Here is a 13,831-nt window from a genome sequence, read left to right on the forward strand (position 1 = left end):
TTAGAAACAAAAGTAATGATGACCATGAAAACCTTATATATTACTCTGGACAAATTAATTGAATATGTGTAGTTGGTGAATGTGGACCAAAAAAAAAACTTACTATTGCACCTTTCTAAGGCAACTCATACATGAAAATACAAACTTATGTGATGTTGTCACATCATGGTGTGATATAGAAGGTAAGTGTTGGTAGGATTTTTACAAGACGATAGGATGTTTCACAATAGTGTAGCTAGGGGATACCAAAGGAAAATTCAACCTTCGATTACATTTTCTCGACAATGACAAAACATTTAAATAATGTGAACTAGCAGATACTATCCATCATAGAATGGAGGAGGGAAACCTCATGGTCGTTTAGCCCTAAGGAAAATTTGGGTTGTTCCAAAGAGGGGGACCCAGGAGAGTGGCCCATCAATACCATTTTTCCAACCCCCATTAGGCTCATGAGACAAAGCCAACATCGAGTTTTATTGATTACCATCCACCTTGGGAGAGGGGTTACTCAGAAATGCCAAATCATCTATAATTCTATTATCTACAATGCTAGAATTTAGGACATGTGAAAAATCAACAACCCCAACAAAATCCTTTGGGCTCACCAAGTCACCACAAGCAACATCATCTAGATACTTTCATGGGTAAAGCACCAGAGATGGGTTTGAACAAACATAAGCCAGCATGGATCGAAAGGGAGGAGCCCTCATGGGTATTGACAAACACCATGGAAGAGATAGATTAAAAAATCATCTAGGGCAAAAAAGTTGTAGAGCTAGTGTGAGAGTTGTATTTCAGAGCATGGATGTTAGATTATAAGCATCAAATATGACTTATTTTTTCTAAAGATTAATTTATTCCTTAATGTGCGATGTTTAAGGGTGATTGAAATTGTCCCACCAACTTAGGAGTTATTTTTGCCAAATGTCAATCATTATTTAACTTGTACTAAAAAAATCCCCATAAAATGAAGAAAAAATGGAAACTTCTAAAAGATAAATATTTCAAAAGAAAATGGCTCATTTTTATATGATAAGTAGGAGATACTTTTTTCTTTAAATTCTTAAATTAGAAGCTTAGATTTTTTTTAAATCTTTGGTTGGTAGCAAGAGATAATTTTATTAATATTTAGAAATTTACATTACACATAGAAATTACAAAATGGCCATCTTAAATAAGGCCAAAAACATCTAATCAAACCCCTCTTCATAAAATTATGATTACACGATGCAGGGTCCCAAAACCAAACACAACTAAACGAGCCATCCGACGTGCCATCCAAAAACTTCATCAATAAATCATCAATTTTGTCAGACTACACCCTTGAGTTTGTTTGTCATTCACCTTCAAGTTTCTACAAATCCATCACCATCCTTCCAACTTCATTATATTACTCACAAAATAGACATTGTTATCATAAACATCCATCCATTTCTTGGCCTTACTTAGTCTGAACATCACACGTGTTGCTCCATTTACGTTTCATAAGCTCATTATCCTACAACTTCCAAAAAATATGGTTTTAGAAAACTACCTTCGACAAACTTCTCATAATATTATTCGACACCAATTTGCCCTCTAGCATCCTCTAGAATCCATATGACCTTAAACATTCATCAAAACATAAATGATCAAAAACTTTCACTTCGCTTCATTGCAGGTGCAACAAAAATATCCTTACCCCAAAAAACATAAACCATTGCTCAATTTCACAGGAAAAGGTCACCTGCACCACTAACCATCTTCATCGCGAAGTAGCAGACTCATGCCTTCTCAAGGGAGCCACTGGAAACCCTATTACATTGTGACCCTTATCTGCTTGAAAACACTAATTTTCTACCTTCAACTACAACCAGGTTTCAACAATATCCTCCTTATAGGCCCTCTGGTTTACTCACTGAGGCCACCACAAAAAGGAAACCCTTTCCACTTCATTCCCCTCTTCCTCAATTACAAATCATTTTCTATAATTGAAGCTATATCCCAGGAAAGCCCAATCCAGAATTGAATCAATCCCAACAATTAGGGAGCAAACCCTTCACCACCTGTTGAACCATTAGTGTGTCTTCGTTCAACTGCAGCCCCCAAGTTGTCACCATTGTAGCCACAACCCCCTATGCTCTCCAATGGTGAGTCACCTCTTGAAACAGACAAGCCAAAGTTCTTTTGATGATATTAATCACATCAAGCATCAGGCATAATAGGAGCAACTTTAATCTCTTCTTCGTAAAAGGCCCAAGAAGGGAATTTTGTTGTTGTCATGTCTTGAAAGTGAGAGTTGGCTCCATTACTGCAAACCCACCTTTAACCACCTTTCCCTATGTGAAAACTACTTCTAGCCTTGTGCTATAAAGGCCTTGTGTAATTACTAACTAACAGTCCTTACCTATCCCCATCAGCCTCACACACTTCAAGCCCCATCATTTATAAATAAACCTTATTCCAAATAACTCCTACGTCCTTCAAATGAGGACCTACATCATCAATCTCACCTATTAGATTTTCCCACCACCTTTATTACAAATAAAACCTTCCTACCCTTTTTTGGAAAAAAAACAACAATAACAATAAAGTCTACTTAAAAAGCAATCACTCCAGTAATCTCAAAATTCAAAATGACTTTCGCCTACATCTTGGAAGTTTATAGCCCATTTGATAATGCATTCGCCCTCCCATTTCCCTCTCTATAAATATGACTAACTCATAAATTTGACAAACTTTCCAACTCCTTTCTAACATAATTTTCCAAAATTAATGTCTTAATTTTATTTGAGTGAATGACTTCTATTACCACTATTGAATCTTCCTATAAATGAAGTCGTTGCACCCCCAATTCCTTTACACATTTCATTGCCATCAGAGTTGCCTTTATTTTTGCAATGTTATTAGATCCCTCCATTAATCTCATCCCCCTAAAGGCAAGAGTCTCCCCTAACTAATTTATGATGATAATTCGAATGCTCGAAGGGCCAAGATTACCCTTTGCAACCCCATCAAAATTTGACTTAATCCATCCATCATTCAGAGCACTCAACTTAACTGACCTCCTTGAAATAACATCCAATTTATCTTGCTTCTTGCAGTCCAAACTTCTAATTTCTATACCCATCCATTGTTGTTGTATACTTCCATCCTCTTTAGAGAAAAAATATTTCCCATAGTCATATTTAAAAGCTACAACACTCATTACCTCCTCTATGGAGTGATAAATTCTCCACAATAATCTCTTACTTGATTCCTCCTTACCTTGAAAAATGTATATCTTCCTTTCCTTCCAGATTTTCTATATCACAATAGAAGGAATGAAAATACACACACTAGAAAGCATAGCTCCTCGCCTAATTAGTGGCCAACTTAGGAAGAAATTATGTAAAGTTGCCATCCATGGGCCCTGCCACCCCAATTTAGCATGTGTTATTTATCAACATTTGGTATCCATCTCACAATTGAGTAACAAATGATCAACAAACTCTTCATCCCTCTTACACATAATACATTTAGTTGGGCCTTGAAATCCAAACCTTTTCCTTCTCTCTCATGTAAGGATTATTCTTTGCACTACTAACTAGACAAAGGCTCCTGCCTTCATAAGGTAGTCTTTATGCCAACACAATTATGCTACCTCAAAGGCCTCTGACCCACCCCTTGATAGTAAACCATAAACCAATTTAATATAATACTCACCTAAGGAGGATATACACCAATACACTTTGTCATCTCTGTCAAAAATATAATCCTTAAAGAAGCTTGTTGCTGATAAGATAAACCCTCAACTCTCCAATCCTTCCACTTCCACTCTTTTCCCAAAGGCCCTTGGACCTCCATCAGATAATCTCTCACCTTTGTCCCCCACACAGCACAAAGAGTTCTTTTCAAACCCCCATCTCAAATTTCCTCATCCAAAACTAGGTAACTATTCTAGGAATCTTCCCAAAAATTTGCCTTTCTTCCATACCCAACCTTCCAAGAAACATGGTCAATAATCACATGCCTACATGACATTATAAAGTTTCATATTGCAAATCCATTTTGTGGGTTCCCAATCCTTAGAATTCTTTCTACATCATTGGAATCTAGATATCTAAACCTTAGAATGTTAACCCATAATTGCTCTAGGCTTCTATATAAATGCCAAACCAATTTAGCTCCTAGTGCTATATTCATCAAATTTCAATCTCTCAAGCTTGTGCCACCATAATGCTTTGGCTTGCAAATTTTATCCCATGTAAGCAAAGGAAGCTTATCTCCCTCACCTGCACCATTCTAAGAGATTTTCCACATGTTTTGCTCCACCATTTTAGTCATTTTTTTGGAATGTTTAAGAACATTATTAACGAGATGGGGACAATAGACACAACAAATTTGAGCATTAAGATTCGACCTGTTGGAGTCATCCACCGCCCTTTCCAAACTTCTATCCTTTTCAAACACTTCTCCACCAGACCTTTCCAAAGATCATCCTTATCCCTGCCTTGAAGTAAAGGGATCCTTAAATATCTACTTGGCAAAGCCTCATTCATTGTATGCAAAATCATGCAAATAACCCTTTGTTTGCATAGAGGGGTGTTAAAAAAGAAGACTTCAGATTTGTACCAAATAATTTTCTGCCTTGAAGACCTACCATACATATCAAGCATCTACTTCATGACCTGAGCCTCCCTCTTAGAAGCTTCCCTTATTAAGAAAGTGTCATCCACAAACTGGAGGTGAGAGACAACATCCACACCATCAGCCATCTTCACCCATTTCCAAATCCTATCTCACCTTTTACAAATCAATCTTCCCAACCCCTCAACTAAAATGATAAATAAGAAAAGGGAAAGAGGGTCCCCTTGCCTAATCCCTTTTGGAGTCTAAAAATAAAACTTTCAGGCTGTCATTAACCAAAATAGAAGAATGAAGAGTAGAGATATAACTTTCACCCAATTTACCAATAATTGATCAAAACCAAACTTCATCAAAACCTTCAACAAAAAGTCCCTATCCACCTCATCACATGCTCATTTGACATCAAGCTTCGCCATCAGTTTTTCCAACTTCTTCAACTGAATGGAATGAATCATTTCATGTGCTATAATCACCCCCTCATAAAATAGAGCGTCCTGAAGAAAAGCCACTGTTAAGTAGAGATCACTTCATTCATAATCCTTTTCAATGTATAGGTACGAAATCCTCTAAGTTATTAATCTCATATTTTTTAGGCACCAAAGCTATAAAGGTGTTGTTCAGATCTTTAAGCCTTGATTCCTCCACCACTTCCCATAGTTCAGTGGCAAAAAAATCGAAGAATGCTATGAAGAAACGAGTAGGGAACCCATCAAGGCATGAGGCTTTGTCTCTGCCAAGACCCCATAGGGCCTTTTGCACCTCTTCTATAGATACTTTTGCATACAACATCTTATTATGTTCATCAAAGATCCTTTTTGAGATGCATGAGAGCACACCCTCCACATACAACAACTCCCCTTGCTCCTTTGATCCTTTCCATTTGAAAAAGGCTACAACTTCCTCATTTATCTCCTTTCCATCCCGAAGTAATCCACCATCCATATTACAATTGAAAATATCTTATTATGAGCTCTCCTCATCTTTATTGAGTTGTGAAAGAATTTTGTATTCTTGTCACCTTCATTTAGCCAAGTTTCCCTAGATTTCTATTGCTAAAAAATATCTTCTCTTGCCAACACCTCTTCATATTATTTGTTAAGGATTTATTCCTCTGAAAAATCTTCCTCCAACATCCCATGCCTTATAACATTCTCAATTAGATCCTTTAGAGAATTTTCTAACTCCAACTTCATTTTAAAAATATTCTAAAAAATTCCCTATTCTAGACTTTTCAACTTCTCTTTTAAGAATTACAAATTCTTAAAGAAGATGAAGGCCTTATTCCCTTCATACATTGGGGCAAAAGACCACCAATTCTCAATCAACTCTTTAAAACCATCAGCTCGTAACCACATAGCTTCAAACTTAAAGGGACATATGTCTAGAGAGGAGTCCTTCTGCTATTTGAGTCCAATTGGGAAATGATTAGGACCCATGGATAGGGAGGATTTCAACTTCCACCATCCAATTTGCACTTGCCCAATCTTTGACCAACAAATATCTATCAAGCTTTTCTATAATAATAACAAATTGGTCTCTGATTTGTCCATGTAAATTCTCCTCTTCTGAAAGGGATCTCAATCAATCCATTCCTTACCACAAAGTTTGTAATGTGAGTTTGACTTTTTGATCTCCAACCCCTTCCTCCCTTTTTCTCTAAGGGGTTAAGTATTGCATTAAAATCTTCTCCTAGCACAACCATCTTGTTAATCAAAACCTCTAACACCCCAAAAAGGGGCTGCCAAAGTATCCTTTTTTCCCTATCTTGATTTGAGCCATAAACAATTGACACATTGAACTATTTTCCTAGTTGCTTTGAGCTCACCTTTAACCATTGGTAGTTTTGTGTCCGCCACATCACTACCATCGAAGCAAACTCCTCCTTCCACATTATACATATACCTCCCGAAGCACCCAAAGCACCTCACCACACACACTTTCGTCTACTAAAACATGTATTCATAATATTGAATTCCTCATTTTGTTATCTTTTGTTTGTTGTAAAAGAACAACATCTGACCTTACTTGATCAAGACTCCTCTTGATTAAGTGATTCTTGTCAGGGGCATTGTAGCCCCTACCATTCCATGATAGGAGCTTCATCTCCTGTGGGTTGATTTTAGTTACTTTTCCCTTTAGCATTACTTGCAATCTGGATCAAAGAATCGATTATTCTACGTCCTCTTTTATGTTTTTCCTCCACCTTTATCTTTTGATTTTTTCCATTTGTCTGAGATAAAGTTATTTTTTCTATCAACATCGCATTCTCTAAGAAACCCATAAAATCATTCCCTTTTCCTCCTCCTCATTCATCTTTGAATTGGCCTCCTTTGATTCTTCACTAGAATTCCTTTCTAAGTTAAAGGAGCCTTCTAAATTCCTTATTGGTGAGATTTCAATATCCCTTACCCAAGTCTCCTCCTACCCTTCATCAATGTGCTCAAGCATCAAGTCCCCTTCATCTAGCTCTTCTAAACATAACAAAAACTCTTTCTCAGGTTTCTTCATTATGCTTGAAAGTTTAGCCTCCCTGCTTTAAGCCTTTTCTTGATACACATCTTGTTGTGGGGTGCCCAAACTCTTCTCCCCATAATTCTCCCCTTGGTGAGTTTGGCCCTCCATTTCTCGCGTTCAATCCAAACCATCTTGCTCCCTTCTGTCCCTTAATAAGCTAACCTCCTCAAATAAGTTAGTTCCCTATACACTCATCCCCACCTCAACATGATCTTCCTTATCTTCAGCTAACCTTGAATCCATCCTAGGATCCCCCATCCTTTCCACTCCAAAAACCTTCCATCCCCAAATTCCACTCTTCCCTGGAGAGATTTTCTTGATCTTTAACCACAATTTCACATTCCCATTCTACCAGGTTGCTAACCAACCTTTCTTGACATGTGACTTCATTTTGATGAGAAAGGGATTCAAAAATAGCCATAGCTCGATTTAAGAGCTTCTCCACCTCCAACTCATTTTGTTTCCCTAAAGATCACAAACCTCAGACTTATGCTCCTTGCTCAAGCAACTCACACATACCAGTAGATCCTCTTCTATAGATAGAGCCTGCCTCCATACCCCTTATGTTCAATGTAGCTCCACCATCTCCAGAAGAGGGTGACATACATTCAAAAGGATGCATAGGCAAGGCAACATCTACAAAGAGACCTTATCAACCATCTTAATGGCTTTAACAAAGAATCCTAATTTGTTCCCTATCAGCTGGTAATAATCCTCATTCCAATATTCTTGAGGAACATTTCGAAAACCAATTCATACAAGGAAAGTTTGATTGGCTTCCTTTGCAGGATCAAAATTTGGTAACCATGGTTTCATATAAAAACCTCTCCCTTCCAGGAAATAAGGGCCATGATTCAAGATCCAGTCTATATCATGTGCACTATCAACAATAACCATTTTCTAAAAGTTTTGAAATCTTTAATTTGCCCCCATTGTGTATCACATCAATCTTTAATCTTCTTAATAGTCAACCATTTTCCTCCCTGCTTGAGAAAAAAAATTATTGCTTTTTAAAAAACTTATTGTTTCTTGCCATGATTGGTTCTCAACTTTCAAGCTAGTAATTGTGCTTACCTCCACAGGATCAACAACCATTTTCTCATTCTGTTTCTCCACAACCTTTAGTCTCTAGAACTTCTGGGCTATTGAGATAAAGTCCACTCTCCCCTCCAAGTTTGTTGAAGTGAAACTTTGTATCGGGCGAGATCTTTGCATATGATTTATGTCCCTCTCATCTCCACTTTGATCTAAACCTGTCTTTGTAGGTTGATTTTCCATTTGCTTCTCCTCGCCTCTACGCCATTTTCCAAAGGGTTGTTTGTTCCGTCCAATAAAGGATCATTGGGTTTTCCACCGAGATGCATAGGAAAACCCTTGGTGTTTCCTGAACAAACCACCAATTTCTCTCTAAAAATCCTTCCGAAATGCACCCTATGCATAGCCTCCATGGCTCAACCTAAACCTTAAACCACCATCGCTTCTAAAACTTAAATTGAATCTTTTAGAAGCTTAAAATTTAAAGTTGAAATACATCAAAATATATAGGACCACTAATCTTAAATTAATACTAAAAACTTTGAATAGGAACCTTTCTAGATTTTTAAGGAAGCTCCCTCCATAAGACCTTAGACTAAGCATATACATAAGATTTGTATTGAATAATCAAAGAAAATTAAAACACTACGACGATAGATTTGTAAAGAAAACCTAACAAAATAATTACCCTGATACACATTAAAATTCCATCTATCTATCTATCTAATTAGGAAAGTAGACATTAACGGATAATTAGAAAATAAGACAAATGATTAGGAAATTGACCTATTTGGTAGAAAAGTTTGAAGTCCTGTGAAAAAAAATACAAATGCAGCAACGATCCCGTTGGAAAAAAATTGAAAATTTCAAGTCTGCGTAGCATTTTCTTTTTCTGTGTAAAGATCTCGATGAAGACTGTCTACTAGAATGGAAGATTTTTCTGTGGCAGGTGTTGGAGAATTTTTAGCACATCTAATTTAGGGCGACATGAGTTCTACACGGGTGCTGAGATACGGTTCACAAATCGCCACAATTGCAGCCATCAAATACCCTAATGGCGGAAATTTCACCGTTGAGGCGAATTCGTTGATCTTAAGAAACACTGAGTTGCCTTTTAGTTGTCATAGCTTGCGATTCTGTAAACCCTCCAAAATAAATTCAAAATAGTATTGATAATTTGGTTTAGCTCCTTAGGATGATCAAACCGAAACCTCGCCCTACAATTTTCAAATAGAAATGAATAATATTTTTGACATGACATGGATCTTCTTATCTTTGCCCTTAGAAGCCATGGAATGAGTAAGAGGTTAAAGATCTTGAAGTTGAGGATTAATTATCTGCATAAAAATTGCCTAGTTTTCCAAACCAAGAAAAAGTATGCGGGGGCGGAGGGGCGTGCGAGCGAGAGCAAATAAATGCAGCCCTCTAGGGTGCATAGGTTAAAAAAATTACGGCTATGTCTACGGCAAACTTAAATAAATTGATTTGAAATTTTGAAATACAGGAGCGTTATCTCTATTAACGGGAAGCACGACCAGTCGATGGAAGACCAAATGTTTAAAAAGGATCTTGATGATTAATGTTTGAAAGCTTCCACAATAACGTTTCTTGAAAGGACGTGCAATTCAGGCATTTTGATCCCCTCCCAGGCTATGGCAAGAAGCTTTAGCTCCTGACCGCATCAAACTTTTGATATTGATTATGCCCTGCCCAAAATCTATTTAGGGTTTCACGAAAGGCCGGTTGATTCAATGTAAAATGGCATCGCCAGAATGCTGCACCTGACATTCTTTTTTAGCTCAAACCCTAACACGCATGGAAGCTCGTATTGATTGCAGCTGCTTTACAGAGATTGCAAAAAAAAACCACAGCACGAGACAAGATTTCAAGCGATTTTTGGGACACTTCAGCAAATTGGGTCACGAAGAAGAGATCAGTGGAAACGTCCTAAGAACACAAAACGGAAAAATTCTATAGTTTGTTTGAACCAAAGCTTCTGGTTGTTTAGTCCCACATGCAGAAAGTACAGTTATCCTTACAAATGGGGGGCCATAAAATGAAGAAGACAAAAGTTTTCAAATTGCCTTAAACTAATGAGTAAGGAAAACAAAGTGAGCAGTGGAAACTGCTCACCGCGCTTTTTGACTGAGCGCAGCGATTTTTGGAGGGGTGATAGGCTGGCCGAGTGTTGATACTGCCTCTTTGCAGAACTCGCTCGAGCGGGCCTCCCTAATACCTCCCGCCATACAAAATCCAAATTGTTAGCATATTACTGTTGAAAAACTCTTTAGGTTTCGATCGACTTTATCTCCGTTTCGATCGACTTTTATCTTAGGAGATAACGTACTTGAACGGGAACGGGTTCCAATGGTTGTGATAGAAATTGTTTACTTTATATTTACACTTGCTGACTTAATCTCTAACTTTTTATTGGTTGTGATAGAAATTGTTTCTTTTATATTTACACTTACTGACTTAATCTTTAATTTTTTATTTTTTTTTCTGACAACATTGCACCAATATTTGTAACTTTAAAGCTGTTAGTACAATGATAATTGCCAAAAAATGAATGAAAATGTACCTTTTGATATAAAAAATAACCAATGATGTGATGCCACATCAGCTGTTCAACTATGGGTACTTTTTATGCACGACCATTGGTCTCACTTTTTAATTGGTTCTTTAAAACTATGATACTAGATTGAGAGAGCCCATGGTTGAAGACATTCTTATGATTTATTTATTTTTAAATTATTTTTATTTTTATTTTTATTTTTGTATTTTAAATTTTAAATTAATGTATTTATTAATAATGATATTTAGAAAGGATATCTTTAATATATTAATAACAATTTAAGATACATTGAAATATTAACCTTGAAAATTAGAAGTTTTGAAATAAGTCAGTAAAGATTGGGTCTTTTAAACTATTATTCATTTAAATTTTAATTCTTACTTCTAAATATCAAATTAATAAATTGAAAAGAGTACTAAAAATATATTATAAATTGAAATTAAGTAACAATTTGACATAATTATTTTTGAAACTATATTATTAAGTAATATATGAAGTGTCATTTTGATTTTGAAATAGTGATCATTTTATATCAAATTGAAGAATAACATTTATGAATTAATTCTAATATGGAAAAAATTAAAATTTGAATCTATATCAAACAAGGGGTGCATGCGCCAAAGTTCCTGCCTTCATGATTTTATGGTTGATTGAAGTAGGTTTTGGTTAAAATACAATGTATTTAATTTAATAAAATAACAAATAAATAGTAATGAAAAATATAATATTATAGTGCTAAATTAAATTAAATTATAGAGTATAGTTAGTATGTTATTAAATTATATAGCTGCAATGATATATATTTTTTATATTATAAATCGTGGGATTAAAAAGGAGGGAGGCAGAGCCTCAACCAACTAATCCAAAAAAAAGCAAAAGAAACAGTCCACCACGAGGGACTGCTATCCGAAATACAAATACATCAGAGTAATACAAGGAGAAAGGTGAGCCAGAGTCATAGCAAATGGAAAGCTACGGGATAGCATCTTCAAACTTATTGATCCAGGATGTCCAACCGAGGGGTCCCTCCATCCATATGGCTTTTTTCTGATTCAGCAGCTAGTGAAAGACGTGGAGATTATCCGTAGAGGGGTTCTTGTTGTTCTTGATCTCTTGCATGAGTTTGGCAAGGGCTTCATCAAACGCCACCTGATTGTCTATTATACTGGCCAGCTCGTAACCATTCTGCATCTCGTAGATAAACATGGTAGCCCGACCATCCCTCAGAAATCTAAGCAACTTCCTTTTTTCGATATTCAACACACAGCAAACCTGTGAAGCAATTTTAAAATGTATGAGATTTCTATGAAATCCAGTAAGAGATCTGGTAAAACCTTGGAACTTAGCATCATTTCTAAATTTCCATATATGCCAAAGAATGAGCGATGAGAGAATCTGCCAGAATAAATTAACATCTTTTCTAAGGCCCTCAATAAAACCAGAAATAATATCCAAGTGTAAACATAATGAGCGACGCATATACCAAACATGAGCTAGATTTCTCTAGCAAAAGAGCAATCAAAAAATATATGTCTCATAGTCTCAGGAACTCTGCAGATAGGACAAATATCAAGATTAGCATGCTAGTTTCTTATGGGGAGTCTGTCCAGCAGGAGCTGCCACTTAAAACATTGAATTTTAGGCTGAATAGGAGCTTTCCAGAGTTTATCAAAAATTTTATGCCAGTCTAAGGAGGTAAAGGACCAGTACCAAATGCCATTAAGATGGTGGGAAATAGAGCTATCATGATTAAGAAATCTGTAAATATGTTTAGCTTTGACAGAAGCGAGGAGTACCATCTTGCCATCTAAAGGAGAGAAATCGGTGAGAATCCACATCAGTATTATGGGGAAGATTAAGCTGAGAACAAGCAATTTTGATAAGATTGTAAGTACGCTTATGAGAAGCAGGAAGATTATATTGATTGGCAAGGACATCCCAGCTGATGAGCTGATTGTGCTCAAGGATGTCCATGATATATTTAACACCTTTGTTGGCCCAAAATCTAGCCGAACAGCCTTTGGTCAAAGCAAGAGGTTTGCCCTGATGGAGAAGATTCCACCATAATGATCGCTCACCATGAAGAGTATAGTGATAGTCAAAGGCTGAGTTATCAATATGGTGGCGAATGTTCTCCCACGCTTTCCAAATGGAACGGAAAACCCAGGATCCCTGCACAGAAACGTGGAATTTGCCAAAAATCAGATCACTGAGGGGTAGATGTTTCCACGATTTAGCAGGTTTAGGCACACCATTTTGAATGTTACTTCTGACAAGCACTTCCCAGGGCTCATTACCAACAAGGGATTGAAGGATCCATTTAGAGGCAAGAGCCATTCCTTGAAGTTTGAGATCTTTCAAACCAATCCCACCAAGACCTTTCTCCAGATGGCACCAAGCCCACTTAACAGAATGGGCTTTCTTAGTACCTTTGCCATCCGACCAAAGAAAATGTCTGATGGCCTTCTGAATTTCCAAAATCTGATAGTTACTAAACATCCAAACAGAAGAGTAGTAGATGCTATAGGAGGAAAGAATCTTCTGGCAAACCTGAACTCTCCCAGCAAGGGAGAGGAGCCTATGATTCCATTTATTAAGTTTTCTGAAGATTTTTCCTTTTATCCATAACCACATATCCTTAAGGGAAGGGCTCGCAGAAAAGGGGATACCAAGATACCTAACAATCTTGTTAGGTCCTCCCCAAGAATAACCAAATTGAGAAAGCCAGTCCGGAGGAAGATCATTCCATCCTAACAAAATGGATTTAGAGCTGGAGATACGAGCTCTAGAAGCTTTACCAAACATATCAAGTTTATTGCGAAGGCAAATGAAGTTATCTAGGCTGAGCTCCAAGAACAGAAAGGTGTCATTAGCAAATTGAATATTAAGAAGCTCAGAGTCATTAGGAAGAGTGATACCACACACCTTAGGGGAAATGGTGTCATTTTTGAGGATATAATAAAGAGCATCAGAAGCAATAACAAATAGAGCAGGGGCAAGCGGGCACCCCTGCCAAATGGATCGAGACAGAGAAATATGATTGGATAGGATACCATTAACATCAATCATGGCAGAAGCATCTTTTAGAAGAATTTGAAT

The 13,831-nt window shown here is 36.8% G+C and overlaps 1 non-coding gene across 1 annotated transcript; it reads left to right on the forward strand.

The window, feature by feature from the left end:
* The first annotated feature begins 10,237 nt into the window (after nucleotides 1-10,237).
* LOC149550161 (U12 minor spliceosomal RNA) lies at nucleotides 10,238-10,389 on the forward strand. The gene has a single exon (XR_016354566.1). It is a non-coding gene; the product is annotated as a U12 minor spliceosomal RNA (small nuclear RNA).
* Nucleotides 10,390-13,831: the final 3,442 nt, after the last annotated feature.

This window comes from Cupressus sempervirens, chromosome 7, assembly GCF_028749045.1.
Source record: "Cupressus sempervirens isolate cs-2001-9-10 chromosome 7, ASM2874904v1, whole genome shotgun sequence".
Taxonomy (NCBI): domain Eukaryota; kingdom Viridiplantae; phylum Streptophyta; class Pinopsida; order Cupressales; family Cupressaceae; genus Cupressus; species Cupressus sempervirens.